Source organism: Cebus imitator, unplaced genomic scaffold, assembly GCF_001604975.1.
Source record: "Cebus imitator isolate Cc_AM_T3 unplaced genomic scaffold, Cebus_imitator-1.0 Scaffold390, whole genome shotgun sequence".
NCBI classification, from domain to species: Eukaryota; Metazoa; Chordata; class Mammalia; order Primates; family Cebidae; genus Cebus; species Cebus imitator.
In genome coordinates this window covers 1,902,795-1,908,934 of record NW_016107705.1, presented here as the reverse complement: position 1 = coordinate 1,908,934, position 6,140 = coordinate 1,902,795, and positions in this window count along the sequence as shown.

The following is a 6,140-nucleotide window of genomic DNA, read 5'->3' as shown; positions in this document are numbered from 1 at the left end:
GAGCATCAGGAAAAACAGTTAATGCATGCCAGGCTTAATACCTAGCTGATGAGTTGATAGGTGCAGCAAACCACCGTGGCACACATTTACCTATGTAACAAACCTGCACATCCTATACATGTACCCTGGAACTTAAAGTCATAGGAGAGAGAAACTAAACAAAAAAATCAAGATTCACAAGGATTCTGAAAACTTAAAAGTTATGAGCCAAAAGCAATGGGAGGATTGTACACTTTAAAAGGAATAACTTTATGGTTTCTGAATTATGTCTTAATAAAGCTGTTATTTTTAAAAAGTAACAGGAGAATGTTTCACTGGAAAATGTAAAGCCTCATATTTGAGTTAAAAAATGTACTGCATAGAGAAAGCTTCCCTGGTGATAGGCTGGGGCCTGGAGCTCAGAAGCAGGTGACAGTCTGCTGGAGTCTTGACTTCCTAAGCAGCAGCCTCCCCCGGGACGCTAAGCACCTGATATCATGTCTGCCACAAAGGAATGCACAATAAATATCTGCTGAATAATTATGCTGCTTAAATACAACAAAAGAAAATTCAAGAACCAACACAATCTTAAACTATATGAAATTAAAAATAGAAGTTTCTTCTCTAATTAAGAAATCTAACATATGTGGAGAAAAGAGACTGGAATAAATACCAAAATACTAGCAGTAGTTGTCTTTGTGTCAGAAGATTATGGGCAAATTGTGATCATTTAGTTTCATATTTTTGTCTATTGTCCTGTGTGTTCCAATTCTGAGATAGAGAAAAATATATCCTCTGTTACCCTTCATCCCCACCCCAAGGCTGTTTGAATGACACTTTGAGTATGTGGAAACACTGAGCTGCTGGAAACATTTTTTTATGCATGTTACTTTGAATTATTTATATTTTTATGTCTTTTCTCTCTAATTAAACTGTAGATACTCAGATTGCAGAAGTGATATTTTATTTTCCTTGAATATAGTCTGATGCTAAGGTTAGCAGCAAATTCAACCACCTTCTCTTGCAAACATTATTACAAATGAACTGGGAAAAAGACTAGAATTTTATCCACATTGCTGCTCTAATGTCATCCTAATATGACATAATTTCTCTAAGAAAAGGCACTTGACTCAAACTAAAACAAAAGTTAACACTATGACTCAGAGTTTAGGCTAGATGAGAATTCTGAAGATCTTTTTATTTCTTGGTGATGAAGAAAAAAATATTCAAGAGCATTACCCTTTTTTTTTTTTTTCAGTGCATATGATTGGTAGTAATTTATCTGACATTATCCCAATACTCCTAACGGAAGATTGTCATTTCAAGTTCTACTTCAGAGGAGGATTTCATCGCCCTCTCAATCAATTTTAAGAGCCATTAAAGCAAAAACAGACAAGAAAAATCAAGGCCACCCATTTAGGCAGGGTGCTTGCCACAAGGTAGTGAAATAAAACCTTCTAAGATCTTTATGTCCGTACAAACTTAGAGGGAGTTGGCCGTTTAACTCCTATAGTGTGGGGAGCACTGGGCCAGACTGCCTACATGGAGCATATTCCCTGGGGCCTCAGAAATTAGTATTGGTAACAGCTTATGTTTCTACCACTTGTCATCAGAGAAACCCAGAAATTGGCAATTACCCTTGAATACCCTGTATAAGTTTGCAGGCTTGTCTAGAAAGGCATTAAAAAGAATCACAAAACAACACAAATCCACAACCAAGCAATCAACCCTAACCACTTTCCAAGCCACATTTCAGCTCTCTTAATTTTCCCATTATTTAAGACCTGCAGCCAGAAAAACTTTAGTGGGAGAAGGAGAGGTGAATCCAATGCATTGTGAACCAAACCTCTATCATTTTCATGTCACCATCAGAAATGTTTTAGCTAAACAAATTTGATCGCTTGTGATAAGTGCACAAATTGGTTTAGATTATCTTGACAAGTCCAGTTAGTCCACTCAACCAAATCAACTCAGAAAAAGGAATCTAATGAGTCAAAATAGATAATTCAAATCAGGTTGTATACATAGGCACAGCCACAATGCATCTTATCCCAAAAGACCTGAATCTCATTACTAATAATATTCTTAATTACGCAGTGCGAAGATACAAAATGTTTAGTCAGAATATGGTTTCGGATTTAAAAACATAGCAAAATAAACAAATACCAATTTTTGGTATGTGGAGTTGCAGAAAGATATAATGAATTAATTTGAATAATTGTAAATTATTTAAGAAAGTAAATGTGCCCTAAAATTCTTTCAAATAATTTGTTTATCCAAATAGTTTAAATGACCTATTGTTTATCCTGCTATACAAATCCTTTTTCTTTAGCTAATATAAGATTTAATGAATAATCACACATTACAAGTTAGTGACATTTACATAAAGAATCATTAATCATACCACCTTCAAATACCGTAATCATAAATATTAGCATTTACCAAGTCTTTATCATGTATAGCCTCCATGACTTAGTCTAGATGAAAATACAACCTTTTGCAATTATGGGTGATATGTTCTTTTCGATCTTCTTCTGAATTTGAGGACTGGCACCAACATTAATCATAAGCAACTGTGATTCACTCAAGTTTCTCTATACATCTGACCATCCCATTTGTAATCTTCCCAATTTTTTTTTTTTTGCCTCTGGCTAGTCTTTCCCTAAAACCCACGAAAAGTTTCTCATTCTAAAGCAATTGTTATTTACTGTGTGCTAACTGCTTTCTGTGAAAAATGCGTATTCTTGGATGTTCAAACACAGGGAGAAGAGATGCTCCACCCAAGCAAAGTTTACAATAGCTTTGTAAACTCTTCCCATTCAAGTAGCATTCCACAACATACATTCAGATGTCACCATGAATATTGATGATTCTGCAAAGTGGCACTGTCTTTCCAGAGACAAGATTGATGAGGACAGAAAGAACCAGATAAAGAAGGCTTTGAATTCTAGACTATTAAGCAGTAGAGAGTCACGGCATAACATTTTTATAAGGAGTGGTTTGGGTTAAACAATATTTTGGGAGTATTCAAGTATGGTAGAGCATACTGAAGTAGGAACTGAAATAAAATACTTTTGCATCGAGCATTCAATATGCTGTTGCACTGCTAGGATGATAACTACTAATCCTGTGCTAGTGAAAACCCAGGCTTTAAATTATTTTTTTTGAAAGCATTGAACTATTTATGTGGGTTGATGCAGTCAACTGCTCAAGTGAGACTGATACCTTGGAAATGTCTAGCTGGTGTTAATGGTTCAGTCTGGAATCTCTTGGTTGGTAACACACTGATCTCAGTTCTTGTGACTAAGATAACTTGATTCATTCATGTCTCCAACAAATATTTTCAAATATCTACAGCTATATGTGAAGGTTGACACGTTTAAGAAAAGAATAAAAATAACGAAGAGGTTTCTATAACTTGATCACTTTTTGAATATGAAAATTAGGGAATGGAGGACAGAGGGAAAAAGCTATAATACCCATTCCTTAGGTTGAGATTTCTGATGCATTATTATTGATGGTTATTGAAGACCTAGAGTTTCAATAATTTCACTTAAATAATAATGTAAATTTAACTATATTATCTTTCTTTCATAGAGTCTTTCTTAAGGACAATGTTAGGTCCAATTTTGCAGGAGTTTTCTTTGTGAGCAGAGTGTACTCCTCTGCCTCTTGATGTGGGGCTGGCCATGTGATTTTTTGAGCATATGACCAAAGAGGATAATTTGCCAGGTCAGAGGCCAGGCCTTTTGGGACTTTGTTTCTCCTTGTTTTCTTAAGCTCTTGCCACTGTCTTGAGAAGAATAAGTTATCCCCAAGTCCAAAGAGAGACGTAAAGAGCAAGGCCAGACACCCAAACTCTATTTTAAGAGGAAGAGCAATGACGCACCAGGTGCTATGTACAGAAGTTCAGCTTTAGATGAGCCAAATCTTACCTGCACTGCAGCTGCAGTCAGGTAAATGACTGTTATGAACCACAGAGCTTTGAGGAACCGTGAAACACAGTGTCTCTGTAGCAACAGCTAATGGATACAGTGGCAAAACAGGGATTAGAACTGAGGCTTGCAGGCTCTTATTTGACTGTAGATTTTATTTATCACTTCTTTCCCTGTTGCACTAGGCATAACACTGTTATATGCAGAACTTAATCTGTTCTCTTTTTGTGCCCTTTCCACTGCCTTTTTCAGTAACGTGTAGTTCTTGGTTTAACTATCTTGCCTTTCCATTTTAGTTTGTTCGTTTTTTTTTTTTTTTTTCAGACAGAGTTTTGGTCTATTGTCCAGGCTGGAGTGCAGTGGCACAATCTCAGCTCACTGCAACCTCTGCCTCCTGAGCTCAAGTGATCCTCCCACCTCAGCCTTCAGAGTAGCTGGGACTACATGCATGCACCACCACACCCAGCTAATTTTTGTAGAGATGGGGTTTTACCATGTTGCCCAGGCTGGTCTCGAACTCCTGAGCTCAAGCGATCTAACCGCCGTGGCCTCCCAAAGTGCTGGGATTACAGGCGTGAGCTGCCACGCCTGGCCTGTTTTGTTAGTGAGTGCATTTCCCTGTGCTTTGGAACCAATTTTTCTACTTTACTGACACTTTGTTTTCTTTTCTTGGAAAACTAACTCTTTCAAATAATAGCCTGTTTCTCTAACATTTCTTTCTATCTTAAGATCCTTATAGACTTTGAAAGGAAAAAAAGGAGACACTCATAATAATCATTCTTATTATCTTATTATCATTTTTACCCTTGTTTAATCTTATCCAAACTAGGTTGTGACAATTTAAGGAATACTTCCAAAGACTTGCTCTGTATTTCTTTTTTTTTTCTTTTAAAGAGAAGTCCATATATCAGAATGCATGAACAAGAAATGCAAAGAACCATATCCCATGAAGTGCTTTGGACACTCTGACAGCCGCAATTTATCAACATAAATTACTGGGCTTAGCTGCAAAGCTTTTGTCACAGGGAGACAGGGCACTTCCTAAATTGCTTGCTGCCCCCTTTAATAATAATCTTAGTTTTTACAATCCAGATAACCCAGGGCAAGAGACATCTTGATGCATATAGAAATAGAAAAAATCAGATTTTTATGTACATCACTGGGAGCATTGACATGCTACTCTATCCATTTTTAGATTAGAGTCTTTTTCCCCCCTCTGTCTAGATGCGGCAATAGATTACTTAGAAAAGAAATTGTGGGCAGGAGAGTCAGGGCAGGAAGCTTTGCAGTAAACAAGTCAGCCTGTCTGCAGTCTCACTTCCCTTGTAATCAAAGAAAAGACCTAAGACAATTCACTGTCATTGTCTTAGTGGTAGCTTCTAACAGCACTGGATCAGGAGAATCCTTTTATTTCTACCATCACATCAACAAATTGATTTTTAAATTCATGCATTTAACATGTGTTCTTAAAGCCATTATTATTTGGTAAACAGTATAACTAAGTGTCTTTAAACTATTTTGGATATTTTAAGTGCTAATTTTTCTCATTTTAAAAAAGTTTCAATCTGTGTGTTAGAGATATTTGAGATATGCTACTACATAAAGTTTTGTACCTATTCATAAACATCTAATTTTGGAGGGACATGGCTGAATTCCATATCTCAATATTGGACTTTTCCAATACGGTAGATGAACTGAAACCTGTTCCCAGGTCCCTTCATTCCAAAGCCCCTGCTCACTCTACTGTACGTGCTGCCTTTACAGAAAGCCCCTGTCTCTAAGCTCCATTTAAGAAGAACAGTTTTAAGATTGCTATCCATAATGCCACATTTCTAAGCTGCTTTCTTCTAGTACTGGAAGAACAGAAACTTCTAGCTTAGCCATTATAATTAGAAATTAATAACTTGCCTATCTGCTAAGTTCCCTGACTTTGTGATCTGTACGACCATACAAAAAGGGTCGTAAAGGCAAGAACCATGTTATCTATAGTCTCTCTCTCTGAGTACTTTTGAATTCATCATTTGTTAACAGATATACCGCAGTCCCTAGCTTCAGTATAACAGGACACCAGTAAAGTCATCTGCGGTACACAGAATAAGAGCTGCCCACAGATGTCCATCTTCTAATCCCTGGAACCTGTGGCACATGGGGTATTAAGGTTGCAGATGAAATGAAGTTTCCTAATCAGCTGACCTTAAAATAGGGGGAGTATCCTGGACTACCCAT